General features: G+C 44.3%; 1 protein-coding gene and 1 long non-coding RNA gene across 2 annotated transcripts in view; one reads left to right on the forward strand and one right to left on the reverse strand.

The window, feature by feature from the left end:
- Nucleotides 1-17,384, reverse strand: part of RASSF1 (Ras association domain family member 1) — a 273,445-nt gene that overhangs the window by 41,105 nt on the left and 214,956 nt on the right. The window lies entirely within an intron of this gene.
- LOC146797894 (uncharacterized) lies at nucleotides 1,812-14,714 on the forward strand. The gene is made up of 3 exons (XR_014968548.1): nucleotides 1,812-2,352; nucleotides 8,300-8,417; nucleotides 13,921-14,714. It is a non-coding gene; the product is annotated as an uncharacterized LOC146797894 (long non-coding RNA).

Consider the following 17,384-nt stretch of genomic DNA (forward strand, 5'->3'; position numbering starts at 1 on the left):
GTCAATGCCTCATAATATTGTGTTCTCATTTGGTTTCCATGTCCCATTTGTCACTAAGCTCTGTGTTAACATAACAGAAGGTTTCCAGTAATCAGCTTTTTTGTAACAGCATAGTACATTTTAGGAGTGGTAGTCATGGGCTGCTTCCACTCACTATTGGGTTACCATACATGTTAAAGGTTTGTTCAGAAAGTACCGGTACCCTCCTGGCGGCATGGTGACAACCGCCTGTTGGGTCTCAGATTCTCATAACTGTCCCTTCATATTCTTTTGCTTCTTTCTCAACAGGTCTTCCATGGTCTTTGCCCATTTCTCACATATACTTACTTCTACATGGTACCCTGATCACCTGTACTCGCATCTTTGTGTCCCCCCACAGCCCCTAATACCTCACCTGTGAACCTCAAACTTTTACTCGACCCCCTAACTCACGTGTTACCTAGGTTTTCGCCGTTTGATCCGCCCACCGTTCTTTTTATCCCGCGGCCCATCCAGTCCCACTTGATCTCCCCTTGAAGTGGTCCTTCGCCCTCCGGGCCTCACCTTGTCCTTGCGCGGCCTCCGTATGAACGAGGTTCTGGCAGTGAAGTACTGTTCCAGCTCCGAGTCAGAGTCCTCCTGGCTGCAGTAGCCGCTGCTGGTGGTGCTGCTCCAGGTCATCTCGAAGGAGGGCGTCGTGCCGGCTTCGCACTCCCCCATCTCCTTTTCCGAACACCCCTCTGTTCCTGATGCCACGAGCGGGGCTCCCCTGTCACCACACACCGGGGCTTCAAGAGTGTGCGTCAGGAGGCAGGGCGCAGCTCGACACCCTCGGAGTCAGCTCCACACAATATATCAACGCTACTTACCGCACTGAAGCAGTAAAGCTTGCGGTGTGCGCTATACCAGGTCCCCGCACCCTCACTGTGCCCACGGTATCTGATTCCTAACCACACCAAATAAGGCCAGGGACCCGCTAGATGCAGTCAGGATATGGGTGCCTCCTCGGAATGCCCCGCTCTCTCGCTCCCTCCCTCTTGTCACTCCTCCTCAGTCCGTACTCTCTCCCCGGCACGCGAATGCTGGAACCGCCTCAAAGAGGTAGCTAATAGGCTGGAGTCTCTTTTTTTCTCCCCTCAGCCCTGCCACGCCGCGGACTCACTCTGGAACCCGCACTGCAGGTGACCTCAGCGCACCCCGGAGCAGTCTCTGCGCACCCCGGTACCCCAATCAACACTCCCTGTACTAGAGCCTGCGTGAGTGTCTCGCGCTTCCTAAGCACCGTCTCCGCGCCGCACAGCACCCTGCCTGCTTCCTCCGCGGTTTCTACCTCAGTACCGAGCGCTCTAGTGTACTAGCTGGAGCCCAGTCAGCATCCGCGCATATCCCTCGGCAGCTCCGCTCCGCCCCTCCCGCCTGCCGTTGGGTAGTTGGAAGGTACACAGCCGGCTCGGCCGGGCCCTGATTGGTCAAAGGAGAGGAAGGAAGAGGCGGGGTCCTAGGCTGGATGACTTCATTCTTAGAGGCATTCCCGCCCTCTTCCTCTCCCTAAAACATCCTCCCCCTCCTCCTCCCGGGCAGTGATTCATCCTTGAGCCAGCCGCCAGAGGGCTGGGAGGACGCTTAACCCTTCAAGTCGAGGTTCTAAGGAACCTGTGGTTTCTAATCTGACTTACATCGCTTTTCCTGTAACTTCTGTCTTTACTTTCAATGCATTCCTTTAATTAATATCATCCCTTTATTTCATCCACCCTTTTTCCTTTCCCTCCCTTGCATTATTTCCATCACGGACTTCCTTTCTTTATAAGAGTTCTTTTATTTATGCACTTGTCTCCCTTTCTGAATTTATTCCAATCATGCTCTTTTCCCCCTATTGTATTCCCTTTCAGGTCTCTGCCAAAGTCAGCTTTCTGTCATTGAAAATCCAATGTGGAAAGTACCAAAACGTGTTGTGAGCTAAGAGTCAGTGCATTGCTTACTATTAGATCGCTTTCTTATCAATCTCTTTCGCTTGCTTCTTAATACGGGGCTTTCCTTCCTCAACAAGTCAACAAGAGGATCACCTTCAGACTCCTCACCCACGCACACAAAGCCCTGCACAACCTCGGACCAAAACTCATCAACCACCGCGTCTCCTTCTACACTCCTCCGCGCACCCTACGCTGGACCGGACAAGCCCTGGCAGCCGTACCCCGCATCCGCAAAGCCACCGCCGGAGGAAGATCTTTCTCTTTTCTGGCAGCGAAGACCTGGAACTCCCTTCCCAGCCACCTTCGCGCCATACAGGACCACCTCTCCTTCAGAAGGCAGCTCAAGACCTGGCTCTACGAGCACTGACCCCCCCTCCCCCCCAGCGCCTTGAGACCCTTATGGGTGAGTAGCACGCTTTATAAATGTAACTGATTGATTGATTGATTCTTGTGTTTGTCCCGTACCTGCAGCTTAGCTTTGTTACCCTCCTTTTGATTGGATGGTTTGTTTCCTTGTTCAGCTCACACCAATCAACTGCTTTCTTTTTATTTGACTATTCCTTGAAAATGCATGTGTTTTCTTGCTCTTTTCAAAGTGCTGCTTCCACCTCACATCCGTGCCCCACAGTGCTCGCGATAATGTGCCCAACCCCTCACAGTTTGTAAGTAAAAGCACACCAACAGGTATATTTTTGCCAGGGTTTGACTAAAGAGCAAACTTTATTGGGTTGGTTTTGTTTGATCGCATGTCTTCCACATGTTGCATGAATTCCAATGTCTTTCCACATAAAAGCAGCATTTATTACACTGAGGGAGGGCTGGGATGCTGTATTCTGCTGGTAAATCTGCCCTGTGGGCTGCTGCAAAGCACCAAATGGCCCGAGCATGTGTTTTAGTTCAGAGTCCTTCTAAAGTAAGTTAGGCCTAAACGTTGGTTTAAACTGCCGACTTTGGTGCAGGAAACCAGGGTTCGAGCCTCGAGGTCGCGTCCACATCCTGTGATTCTGGGCAAATCACTTAATCTCCCCGTGCCTGAATGTGTAATATAAATACGGTGCTCATGTAAAGCGCTCCAATACCTTCAGGTCGACTTTGCGCTATATAAATATGCAAAAAAAAAGTGTATTCCTTTAAATTCAGACACTACTGTGTTCCTTTTTAATTCTTACAGTCTCTTGCATGAAAAGTATTTGAACTTGAAAACTAAACCATGCTGTTTATAAAGATTAAAAATATTGAATTTCATGAACAGTTTTTTGATATCCCAAGATATGTGTTTGCTTTTCTTCCAGTACTGAAATTTGTTTTCTTTTACTTTTTTTAAACAATGAATTATAAACAAGCATTGGCAAAGACAGTAGCTCGGCACTCATTATAAAGATAAGATCAGTTGGCTTTTTCAATGCTTATTATTACCCTTTTGTTTCCAAGCCTTATTTTGTATTGCATCTCTTTTGCTTGATATTGTTTCCCTTCTGTCTATCATCCCTCTTCTTATAGTCAGTCCACAATAACTTTTACTCTGCAATTCTATTTTCTTGGCCCAATTTCTAATGCTTTTTCTTTATCCCATTCTATCCACTTCCTTTCTTTTCTTTGACACTTCCCCACCCACAGGTAGGGAATAAACATTCCTTTTTTACATTCACACTCAGAGATAACAATTATTCTTTTTTCGGCATTCTGAGAAAAAGGTACAAACTGTATTTAGTTGTACAAAATGATGCTGTTTTTCCATTTAAAAGAGTCTAATAATAATAATAATAAGAAGAAATGTATAAAGTGCATGGCTACCTCCAGCAGAGGTGTCCCGGCGCTGGGTTGCAGATTCATAGCGGGAACAACAGGAGAAGAACTACGGAAGGTTAAAGAGACAGGTTTTTAGAGATTTCCTGACGGTTGGTTCTGGCTCCGTCATGCAGAGATGGAGAGGCATAGCATTCCAAAGCTTCGCAGCTCTGACCGTGAATGCTCTACTGCCTCTCCTGACCCTAAGAAAGCGAGGAACCTACTAATTCAGTGGACAGTATTGTCAAAGTGGGAAAATGGCTCGCTGTCACTCAGAAACCAGTCGAAACATGTATAAAGCCTTCTTTAAAGATATTGGCTTAAAAATATTTTAGTATTGGCCCGTACTACACTATCTGTCGTTTCCATTTTTATAACGGTGTGGCATGCCACAACATAAGGAAATAACGTCTCATGCGATGCTAAGTAAGCGCAATCTCAAAGTGTAAATAAGAACGTTGTTGTACTTGGTGTATGTTATGCTAAATTGTAATGGTTTTAATTAACTACACAATAAAGTTGTTTCCAACACACAGAAACCATGTTTCCAGTCTAGGACTTCCCTCTCTGAAGTCATTTGCTACTTTGAGGATAGCACACTGAGAAGATGACTGGAGATAGGCTGCATTCTTAGGAACATTTTCAATCCAATTACTCTTGAACACAAATTAGATACATGCAGTGGACCACCAGGAGTATTGGTGTTCTCCCTGTTCTGCTCTATGCTCTAAATGACTGCACCAACAAATCATATAAAATCCAATAAAAACCTGCATTGTGGCTAGGCCTGGGCGGAGTTCATGGAGCTCCGCGTAAAACTCCACCACAATATGTGGAGTTCCACAAGCAGAGGAGTGCATTTGGTCACACCGTTCGCATAGATTTTTAGTGCCGGCTGTTTGTTCCGCACTGTAAAATCAGCACAAACAGCACCATGCACAGCGCAAGAGGGTGCTAGATCTTTTCTGCCGCTCAAGTAGATTTTCTATTCGAGCGGTAGCTTTCTCAATGCAAATGGAAGGTTTCGCAACGCGTGCGGTCGCGACCATCTGCAACCGCCCGTGTTGAGAAATCTTGCCGGGATGTGGATTTTCCTTGCTCGTACTTGCCAACTTGAAACTGGCGAGCGCAATCGAGGAAAAAAGTAGCAGAGCAGAGTTTTCCGGAACTCCGTGTGCTCCACGGAGCGCAGGGGCGGAAAACTCCGCAAACAGAGCGGAGTTCACCACCCAGGCCTAATTGTGGGCACATGCCAACAAACCAGCATCAAATCCTCGCACATGTACTTACTACATAGCCTCAGACAGCGACATAGTCATATGCTTCAAAAACACCTAGAGATATCAGTCTACTTACTAAAAATAATAAACTCCAACTAGTAACAAAGTGGAAAACTGATGCATGTGAATGGTATTCAAAAGCAAAAAATCATACAGCAGAATTATCATACATAAATCACAGAACGTAAACTGTGACCCTCTCCATGATCCACATAGACAGCCTAGTAGTTAACCACTACTGCATGTTAACCATCTGAAGGGGCATATAGTATGAACATCACCATCAGTGGGACTTGTACACATTGCTTCACTCTAATCGCTAGAAACAGTTCCTAACATGTGTGAGAAAGTGGGTTTCTGTTGCAGTAACCCCCCCTTTTTTTGCCTAATAGCTGATGCACTTTTCCTTGTTGTGCCCTGGGCTCCTGCCAATCAGGTGCCCAGGGCCTATGTTCCTTCCTTAAAACACACAAACTCCCAATTGGCAAACCCTGGCCACATGTCAGCCCCTGGTAAATGGTACCCTAGGTACCCAGGGCCTTGTGACCAGGGAAGGCCTCTAAGGGCTGCAGCACTCCTTGTGCCACCCTTAGAGGCCCTGTACCCTTACACACACACACTGCCTTTGCAGGCTGAGTGTCTGGGTGCAGGACAAAACAAAGAGTCGACATGGCACACATCTCTGTGTGCCATGCCCATTACCTATACTGCCAAGGCATATGTCAGCCACCCCTCTGGCTGGGTGCCTTATGCCTATGGTGTGGGCACAGGAGCAGGAGCCCTGTGCCCCTACAGTACCCAGGTCCATTCCTGGGCACTGTAAGTACAGTGCTGCCTTTTACAAGTACATGGTGCTGAGAGCTCGTCAAACACGAACTCCACAGCACCATAATGGCAACACTGAAGACTGGGAAGTTTGGTATCAAACTTCTCAGCACATTAAACCCACACTGATGCCAGTGTGGGATTTAATGTACTAAGCACCCCAGAGGGCATCTTAGAGATGCCCCCTTACAGCTAACCTACAATCCACGTCTGCTCTGAGGCTGCCCAGGCTGCCACACAGCAGACACGTTGCTGGACCCCTGGGTGGGAGAGCCCCTGCTCTCCCGGGCCTGCAACAATGCACATCCTGGGTGAGGTGAGAAATCTCCTCCCCCAGGATGAGCAAAGGGAAGCTTCAAAGGCATGCCGCCAGTTGGAGTTTCCCCAGGCCACTGCAACCCCCCACTCTGGCAGGAAGCTTGGCCGGAAACCCCATACAAGGACAGGGGATGTGCCAGCCTGCCCACCCCACCCCTCAGGTGGGGGAGGCGAGGTGAAGCACATCTCCGGGCTCTCGCCATCTTGAAGATGGGAGGCCCTACCCTATCAGGATTAGGCTACTGCCCTCCTCCCACAGGAGAGAGGCAGGATAGGGGGTGTACCCACCCCAGGACAAGGACCCATTGGTCCCTGGCCTTCACCTACCTGTAACGCCCCTAAATCTAGTATTTAGGGGCCCCCTGAACCTTCCTTCCCGAGATTCCAGATAGAAACCTACAAGAAGAGCAAGAAGAAAAAAGACCTGCCCTGCAGCTGCTAAAAAGAGGAAGACACCAACTGCTTTGGCCCCAGCCCTACCGGCCTGTCGACCCTCGAACCTGCTCCTGCTCCAGCGCGGCATCTCTTGTGGCCAGCAACCTCAAAAACCCCGGAGGACCTGGCTACCTTTGACCTCTGTTTGCGGAAAACTCCGCAAACAGAGCGGAGTTCACCACCCAGGCCTAATTGTGGGCACATGCCAACAAACCAGCATCAAATCCTCGCACATGTACTTACTACATAGCCTCAGACAGCGACATAGTCATATGCTTCAAAAACACCTAGAGATATCAGTCTACTTACTAAAAATAATAAACTCCAACTAGTAACAAAGTGGAAAACTGATGCATGTGAATGGTATTCAAAAGCAAAAAATCATACAGCAGAATTATCATACATAAATCACAGAACGTAAACTGTGACCCTCTCCATGATCCACATAGACAGCCTAGTAGTTAACCACTACTGCATGTTAACCATCTGAAGGGGCATATAGTATGAACATCACCATCAGTGGGACTTGTACACATTGCTTCACTCTAATCGCTAGAAACAGTTCCTAACATGATCCTACCCTCAATGGCACACAACTGGAACACAGCAACATCTGACACTCTTATCAACCTTGAAGTTGCTTTTGCCATGAACACCAGCCTCACTGCACATTACGTAAACAGTTTAAACACTGCACGAGAATTCCACCAGCCTAAATATCAGCATGTAGATATACGTATATCCTGAAACATGGTACTTATACACAATGTAATTAAATCCATATTTTCCCCCGTGATATTTTGACCTCTGTTGTGCTGGAGCCTGCAAACGAGGACCCGCTGCATGTGCTCTGTTTTAAAGAATAGGCATTTGTTGTCCAAATTTTCCTAAGTGTTACTCTGGTAAAACTGCAGTCTTTGCAGATCCCCTGTACAAAGTCACTGATTATAGCTATGGAAAGTGGTCAGATGGATATAGCTCTGCCACCCGCTTCTAAGCTTAATTCTAGATTGCATAGCTGTCCTGGCAGCCTCGGGTGCAGGATATATCTTTACTATTTAAAATATAATATGGTATCTATTGTGTAAATGTGATGACTTTTCTCCCCAAGATACCATGCATTTCATGTTCTTCTGTCCCTTGTACCTTGAAGCTAGGAAAAGGTTTATTGTCCCTATTCTGAGAGACTAAGCATTTGTACAAATTAAACCTGCACTATTGTTTTTACAACTAATGGAATCCCCTGTAACTATGTTTGGCGTTTCTAGCTTCCTCGTTGCATCTATTAGGTCAAGGAGGAACAGACAGGTAGCCATATTGGAGGAAATGAATTAGTTTTTACAAAATGATTCACCGAGATAAATTATTTTTTTAATTATGAAATTGTTAGATCGTTTTTAAATTGTTTAATCATGTATTGTATACTTTTATGATTTTAAATAATCGAATAAAGTGGTTTTGATGATGATGATATCTATTGTGTTTGAAAAATCCTATCAAAACAAAATTCACAGTATATAGGCAACATGGGCTGAAAAGATCAGGGGTGAAGTTTGACTTCTTTGTACACATCTCTTGTAGCGTTTATGAGATTTGTAATATACTCTGCCTGAGTTTAACCACGGTGAGTCAAATAACATACACATATCTGCTTGGAGTCACCCTCCTGTGACAACTTGTGATCACCCTACTTTCTTATTGCAGTTTTAAAGTACTGGCCACTAAGTACACAGGATGGCAGGGAAGAGTACTGTGCCCGGCCAAGTGGAACATCTGCTCCTAAACAGAATTTCAAGCACAGTTTGCCATTAAGACATAGTAAGTAAGTAATTAAGTTTATTGTTTGATTATTTAAAATCATACAATGTATACTTATTAAAAAAAATCCACATATAATAAAACAGATATTTATTAAAACCAGTACATTTAAGCACAAAAACATATTATTCATTTTATAAATCTAGGATTCCTCGTTAAAATACTAAGCTAATCACCACGATATGTCCCTGATAAAACACATTACAGGGATGTAACTTCCTTTTTACCGATACCAGTATTTGAAAAAGTGCATTTCTTTTCTAGTACAGTTTGTATTGTGCAAAATCGCTATGTTGCTTATCAGATTTGTACCCTCTTTAGGGATAATTCTGCTAGTTCAGTCTTCAGGGTTTATTGGCATTTAATCACAGGATTCCAGTTTCCTTTTTGCCATTAGGGTGACTCAGTGGAACACACCTATGTAGTGAAAGGAGATTTCTTTTGAAGGTTGACAAGGCTCAGAGGTCCCTAATGGGGGTGGAAGGCACAGGAAAGGTCAGCATTGTTGCGACAAGAATTCGCCATTTCTGAGGCATGGTACTCTGGGGTGACTTTTGATAACATAAAGTAAGTGACTGTTTAAGGAAGTGCATCACTGTGCTGAAAAAGCTGGGAATGGTATGCCTGAGATTATTATTATGTCAGTCAGTGATAACTTTATTTCGGCCATAAGACCATAAAAGTGCACATAAGTACATCGTCAAGTACAGTAAAAAAATAAATAATGTTACATTTTAAAAAGGAATTAAACAACAAGTTATCATGAGGAAAGTGAATACAAAAATTAATTTAAAAAGATTCGTCTCCTGCTCCACATGCCATATAAATAGCGAGATACTGCAAATACAATAGGGGGGTGGGTGTCATAAGTTAGGGACCTAAGGGCCTGCTTAAGGTGGCGAAATCCCAAATTCCTACAAATGGGAATTAACCAACATTTTCTAATTGCAGAGTATACAGGGCAGAAGAACAACACATGTGAAACGGTCTCCAATTTGTAATTACATGCGGGACAACTTTCCTGGTTCTGCACTTGCCACTTAGCTGAAAAGGACCTAACTGGTAAAGTACCATGTCTAAGCTGGATGTATAATTTTCGAGCAAGCGGGGGTTCGATTAGGTCCATGAATTCCTCGAATTTTGAGTCAGATTTAACTGTGAGGAACTCAGAAGTCAATCTACCCACCATTGTAGAGCTCGAAAGTATTTGGAAATTCCGTATACATATCAGGGAATATAATTCTTTCTTTGTTAGCCCGGTACAAAATGTTTCTGGGGAAGCCCAGAGTTCCGGGAGTCCTAGACAGGCGCTAGCTGCTTTGATATGTTGGAGCCAGGGGATCTTTTTAGATTTAAGGAGAGACCAGATCTCAGTGAATTCAGCTCTGTATGAGGCCAATTCGGGAACCGACCACAACCTTTTCCAATACAAGATTGGTCTGGCACTTACAATCTCATCTATTGAGACTAGGCCAAAATCAAATTTCAAGGGAGTCAGAGGCGTGCTAGAGGGGAGCCCTACAAGTGTTCTTAAAAAGGACTGCTCAACCTTGGTAAGGGTCTCTATTTGCTTATGTCCCCACAAATCAGCCCCATAAATTACGGCCGCTCTGGCCTGTCGACAAAAAATCTCCAAAACAGGTGACACTGGTTTATAAGTCGATTTTTTGAAAACTTTATTGAGACCCCCCACCAACTGGGAAAGCTTAAGCGTCGACTTGGCTATCTGCTTATCCCAGTTAAAATTCTCAGTTAGAGTAAGACCCAGGTAGACAAAAGTTTTAACCCTTTCAAGGGGAGTGCCGTATAAAACTGGGTTTGGGCGTACCCGCTTAGGGGGGTTGAAAATCATAAATTTTGTTTTCCCAAGGTTGATTTCCAATCCCCGCTGCTCGCAGAACTTTACAAAACCATCGAGTGTGTTTTGAATGCCCGATGATGTTCTAGACGACAACAGAGTGTCGTCTGCGAACATCAGAGCGGGCACTCGACCTGTTGCCAGTTTTGGGGCATCATTGTTTATCACACTATTCAGATGGTCCACAAGACTATTGATGTAAAGACTAAATAGTGTGGGAGCCAACACACACCCCTGGCGGACACCTTTGTGAACAGGAAATCGATCAGTAAGGTCACCATGCTTGCCACATCTCACCTGGGCAAAGTTATTTTCATGAAGCCTAAGTAAGACTGCTAACAAATAGGGCGGATGGCCCAGATCGGCTAGAACCTGCCACAATTTAACTCGTGGGACTAAGTCGAAAGCTGCCCGCAGGTCCACAAACACAAGGTAGAGGCTGCCACCCTCCACCTTGGCTGTTTTCCAATACAGGACCTGCAGGCGAAAAATCTGATCGACAGTAGAAATGCCAGCCCTAAAACCTGCCTGGAAGGTGGAAAGGATCCCTTTCTCTTCAATCCACTCCAGGACCCTATCCAACAAAATCCTCCCCATTAATTTTTGGGAAGTATCGATTAGACTAATGGGCCTGTAGTTGGAAGGGGTCAATGGGCAACCCTTTTTTAGGATAGGGACAATTTCAGCTCCAAGCCAAGTTGGGGGCACATTGTCCCCATGTAAGATGCAGTTAAATAGGGTAACCAAATAGGGGGCCCATATCTTTGGATGTGCCCTAAACAGGTCTCCAGGCAATTTATCAAGGCCGGGAGCCTTGTTGGGAAGCATCTTTCCCATCGCTGTTTCCACCTCAATCAGGAGATTATTATTATGATTGGCTAGATCTCACCACCAATGACTGAGAGGTTACTCTTCAAAATACCCTGCATGGGAGATGGAGCTGAGGGCACCCACAATGGCTGTTCCTTTGTGAACTCTGGTCGCTAATCATGTTCCCTGGCCAATTGGATCCTTTATGGGAATGCTGGTGCCCACACAGATTCTTTCATCCATGGTGGAATCCTATGGCACGCAGCGGGTGCTGCCGGCTGCGATGGAGATCCGGTGGTCTCTGAGACAGTGGTGCCAAAAGGTGAACAATGATATAGAAACTCGTGAAAAAGGAAAAGCATGATTTCTTGTAGCCTTAAACCAGATGAAACCATGGTGTTATGGGCAAGGAGGTTGGGGATGAGGCAGCTGGGGCTTCAGAAAATAATATAAGCAGATATTTTAAGGGGTAGAGGTGATTGGTAAAACACCTGGTACAGAGGAAAAATCGACTGCCACAGTTGAGTTACACCTAGCAAAATGGCAATAAAAATAGGTTCTGCAAAGGTGGTAGTTCAGATGTCATATGTGGAGGGCTGCACCTCTGCTGTGGAGACAGTGGCGCAAGCCCAGCCGGCTAATCACCAGAATGCACCTGGAGCTCTGTTACATTCAAACACTAAAAGTGAGGCGCTAGAAAACGTGAGGAGCATGTCACAGATAAGTGTTTTTGGTTCCCCAGTGTGGATGAACTGTGATGATGCAGGCCCTATTTTTATTTTTTATTATTACTTCTATGAAGCAAGTAGCCCCAGCACTGGTGAGAAGGAATTACATGTCTCCTTCCATATCATCTAACCCTGAGACCTCCAGGAACGGTGGGACTATCGTTGTGGTGTTGGTCACTCCTGATTGGAGAGATGCGGTGTAGTGCAACGCAACCTCACTTAAGTCTGACTTGCAGCGCCATGGAAAAAGTAAAGTTCAAGGGAGAAGATGTGGCCTAACTGCTTGAGCGGTCAACCTCGAAGCTCAGGAACCGGGTTCATGTCTCGGCAGGGACGCTCAACACCCTGTAATTCTGGGCAAATCACTTAATTTCCCCGTGCCTAACATAATGAGTGTGTCCGTCTGTAACGCAACTGGTGCTCATGTAAAGTGCTCTGATACCTTCGGGCCGAGTTCGCACTATATAAAACTCCCCAGAAATAAAAACATTTGTTCTGCTCCTGGGCATTAGTGCGGGGAATCAAACCACCAATATGGGGCATGCTGGAGGTTCATAAAGTCTTGTTCCCCCCTGGGAATGCCATCATATCTTTATTGCCCAATATGGCACAAATTGACACATGGAAAACATCAGGTGCTTTTTCAGTCAGCTCATTATTGCTGAAAGCAGGAAACAATTCCCAGTCTGTACTGTAGATGCTGATGGCCTTGCTTTTGGCTTCTGCAGCTCATTTAGAGCCATGCTAGAACAGAAGAGTGTTGAATTGTGATTGTGGCAGAAGAAACCTAAATTATTGTTTTTCGGCCAGCTTAAAGTGGGTCTTAGACAGGAAGTGGTATTTTTTACAGTGTTAGGTTTTCGTAAATGGCCGTTTTCCCAGACGTCCACTAATAAAAACCCATTAACACAAAATACCATGCATGACCCACTCCAAGGGTAGACTCTGCATTGAAATCAAGCATGACCGAGACTTCCCTGGTTGTTGCTCTTAATAGTTTGTTCCTGCTTGCCAAAGACTACCAAAGACGGCTGTCCACTGCTTCCTGATTTACCTCTGGATGGTGTCAGCTTTCTGCTGACACAACATGCACTGGAAACGATGCAACATTGATGGGCTCAAAATGTATGTTTTTTCAACTGGTAGCTTCTAAAATTATAGTTGAGTTGTACTAGTACATTGTCATATATATGACCCTTTGGAGCCCTCGCCGGGAGCACCCCACTGGACATAATTTAACTTCACAAGCGTTTCTAAGCCCAAAGATAAAAACTGTGACCCGACTATAGGGAAGATTTTTATGTGTGTATGTTTTGTGCATTATTAACAATGAACAGAATGTATTTCCACGCTTGATTAAATTCCACTATACTAACTCACCACTAATCCTTTATGTGTTCCAGAGTAGTGTGCTACTCACCAATAAAGCATTTCAACACCCCATCAGGGTTACAAGCGCTATATAAATGTGAACCTTTTTTCCCTTTTCTACCCCTCTCAATCCAAATAACTGACTAAAATATCCACCACTCAAATTAATTTCATGTTTCACCATACTAATTCAACACTAATCCTTATGGGTTCCAGAGTAGCGTGCTACTTGCCAAAAAAGCAGCGCTTCAAAACCCCATCAGGGGCAGCAAGCACTATATAAATGCAAACCTCTTTCCCTCTTCTGTTCCGCCACCTACCCATCTCTATCCAAATAACTGAATAACATATTCACCACTCAAATTACTTCATATTTCACTATTACTAATTTTCAACACTAATCCTTTATGGGTTCCGGAGTAGCGTGCTACTCGCCAGAAAAGAGCTTCAACACCCATCAGGGGTAACAGGTGCTATATGAATGCAAACCTTTCTTCCCCTTCTATCCCTCCCCTATCCTTCTCACTCCAAATAACTGACTAATATCCAACACTCAAATTACTTTCATATTTCACCATACTAATTCATCACTAATCCTTTATGGGTTTCCGGAGTAGCGTGCTTCAACACCCTATCAGGGGTAACAAGCGCTATGTCAGAAAACTCTCACCGGGGACACGTTAAACGAAGGGGAGGATGACCAACTGCCTCCTTATGTCTCGCCTGTGTTTCTTTCACAGTCAGCGGGGAACACGCGACACCCAACTTGCAGCGGTCCCTTTAATTCAACATCCTTCTTCTTCCGGGAGGAACAACCATCTCATGTGACCTGGTCTCCTGTGCCAATGAGAGAGCTGGAGGACAAGGATGCAGCCTTTTTAGCCAATACGGGACCAGAGGAGGACGTTGCGTATTGGAACCACGGAAGTTGTGAGGCCAGGAGGAGCTGGAGAGACATCGCCGACCCAGAAGAAGACGCCGACCGAATTCCGGAGACGCCGAAATTCCAGAGCCACCATCCACGGGACCAAGAACGGGAGCCGGACCCGATCCGGTACCGCGAGACGACAAGCCACGCTCACCGGGGAGCGTGGCTCCCAGAGGTACATTCCCGAGTGTGGGGCTGGTTTAAAAAGGGGTCCCCAGCAGGCGGCCATAACCTAGGGGAGGGAGGGGAGCTGTAAACCCCAGAACCTTCCGCAACGAGTGTCGTGTGAATTCTCTTGTGTTTGTTTCACACATCACCGTTTTTTTTGTTTGTATACGGCGTTGGTGGCGGTTCGGGTGATCTCCCCCCCCACTCCCTTCCCTTTCAACCTCTGAGAACCTACAAGAGGCTAGAGTGACGGTTGTTTTCTGTCATTTGTTTTTTTTTTCTACATACGGTATCCGGCTCCCTCAACCCGAAGCGGAGGACCAACCATTGGGGGCTCAGGCTGCATTCCAAACGAAGAAGGGAGCGTGACATCAAAAGAACTGACCTGAACTTTATGTTGTGTCTTGGACTTTTCTTTTGTCTAATAAAGAAGTCGTGAAACAAGAAAACGGCTCTGTCCCTGGACAAATTACCACACGCTATTTAAATACAAACCTTTTTTCCTCTTCTATCCTTCTGCTATCCTTCCAAATCCCCAAAAATTGACAAAGCTATCCACCACTTAAAATGTACTTGCATGTTTCATACTAATTCAACACTAATCCTCTATGGGTCCTGGAGTAGTGTGCTACTCACCGAAAAAAGCGCTTCGACGCCTCGTCAGGGGTAGTAGGCGCTATACAAATGCAATTACAATACAATTACAATATTTATACACTGAAATAGTACTGTTGCTTTTGAAACAAAATCTCTATGACGTTTAGAACAGTGTTTTTCTGCTATACGTTAACTTGGCAATAGTTTAAACATTTAAACGCCACCTTGTCCAAGATGGAAGCCATCCCTGTCACTCAGGTCTCTTCCCTCGCCCACTTCTTTCCTCGCAAATTCTGCAGCACGCACTCAAGCTGTGATGGTTTATTTCCACTCTTATTGTCATTCTGCTCCCATGAACTTTCATTTATATCCTAATATATTACCTAGGTCCTTCAGATGGTTCACTGTGCCTATTCATTTGTATAAAACATTATTGTTAATTTATTTAGTTTTTTTCTAGCATCCCCGGATGACATCAGCATAGGGGGTACTGAGTAATAATTCATGTAGTGTGATAGTGCATGGGTGCTAAAGCAACGTGACATTTATTTTTCATGTGCTCTGATTTGCTGATGAAATGCTACTTTTACTCACAACAGTAAGTCTGCAGATAATGTAATTTCATATGTAAAACTTTCAGTTCTGGAGGTGACCCCACTAGGGATTCTGCCCATTTCTTTCCTGTACTTGTCGCCCACTTGAGACTTACAATAATTTCTGATTTTGCAATCCTTTGTATAACTTTCATCGAGAGCCTTCATGCCACTGAGTAAGTACCAGTGAATTTTTAATTCTGTAATCAAAATCTTTATCTTTTCCTTTGATCTGGAACTCAGTTATTGTGCGGGCCCAGTCAATTCCAGTCCATTTATTAATTTGATTGTATACACAGATTAAATGCAAATACATTACAAATAAAATAACTGGTATGATTTGCTCTGTTTCCTAAATAATTCCATGATTCTTGATTTTGGTTTATTAAAGAAAATTACATCATTCTTCAGTAGCACGACCTCCAATACGAAAGTCCATGTGAGATTTAACTGTTCATTCAAAGTGTACTTTGTATACTCAATTGTAATTATGAACACTCAGCCAACACGTGTTTTAATGAAAACTCAATGAACAACTGAATGAGCATAGTAGAGCTGGAAATATTTTGGGAAATAGAGCAAATCATACCAGTTATTTTATTTGTAATTTATTTACATTTAATCTGTGTATACAAATTGGAATTTTAGGTTTTGGGCTTTACCTAGACGAATGCATTTACAATCAATTAATTAACTATTTGTCTGGGTATTATTGGACAAAGGGTACAAATAAGAAGCCCATTCATTTTATTGTATTTTACTGATTTTGATGTTATGGGAGATGCCTTAACGCGGGGAAACATTGTTTCATGAAATTGTGGTTCAACACCATCTCCAATTTAATGAATTTGGGAGGTCTGGTTGAGGTAAAGGTTTGGGGTGTCTAAAATGTCTAGGTTCCACACGACCACAGCTGTATGACAGGTTTTTGCAAACATACAATACACCGTTCTCTGAAGAAGGCCTTGCTACTTCAGCCAGTTAGCAAATGTGAGTGAAAGCTTCCTCATAGAAGCTCATTTATCTTTTTGTGCTTAGAACTCGTGAGAGATGAGTCACAGCCTAGATCAAAACTTTATTTGTATACTCACAGTAGCATGCGGAATGTTCACCTTCATCCTGTACCACGCAGAAAGGATACAAATTCATAGCCAATGTAAAACTTGCAAACACTGACTATAAGATTACATTGACCTTATAAGCATAGTCACTGCTACAGCCTTGTACCTCCACTTGATCACAAAACTCCTTGGTGACTTGAAATATCCTGACTACTTACAGCTGGGAGTGGTATATAATCATGTTAGCTATGATAAGTCATGTAATCCAATATCCTACATTTTATTTTCAAAATTTGTGTTTTAGTTTTTACAAACTATGTTGAGGATCATGTCTAATCCAATTCGTTTGGACTGGATGGACGCTATGATTGTAGTGATCCAATTTTTGAAACGTCCAAGAGCTCATGCTTCTTTCATAAGCCTTCAACAGAGAATACAACATGAGGGTCTAACAAAGTAAACAAAAATACTAAAATGTATGGAACGCATTAGTTTGTGAAAGAAAAGCAAGCTCAGGAAGAAGTAGGTGAAGCCTCGATCTATATGCAGACAGTGGTGGCTGCCGCAAAACGAAAATGGGGGCGGGGGAGAATTTAGGGGAAACATAATAATACAAAACAAGCATTGGACTAGCCAATAGGTCTTGTTTTTGGGACCTTATAAGTATTACGTTATGCAGCACAATATTCTTGGTGCACCAACATTAACTGTTGCATGGTTAAACACTTATAAGGTCCCAAAGGCGAGACCTATTGGCTATGCCAATGCTTGCAAAAACTGTCACACTAGCCGAAATTAGTGTGATACGATGTGATGGAAAACGAATGCACAAGATATTGTGGTGGTAAATCAACATA

This window comes from Triturus cristatus, chromosome 9 (assembly GCF_964204655.1).
Source record: "Triturus cristatus chromosome 9, aTriCri1.1, whole genome shotgun sequence".
Classification (NCBI taxonomy): Eukaryota; Metazoa; Chordata; class Amphibia; order Caudata; family Salamandridae; genus Triturus; species Triturus cristatus.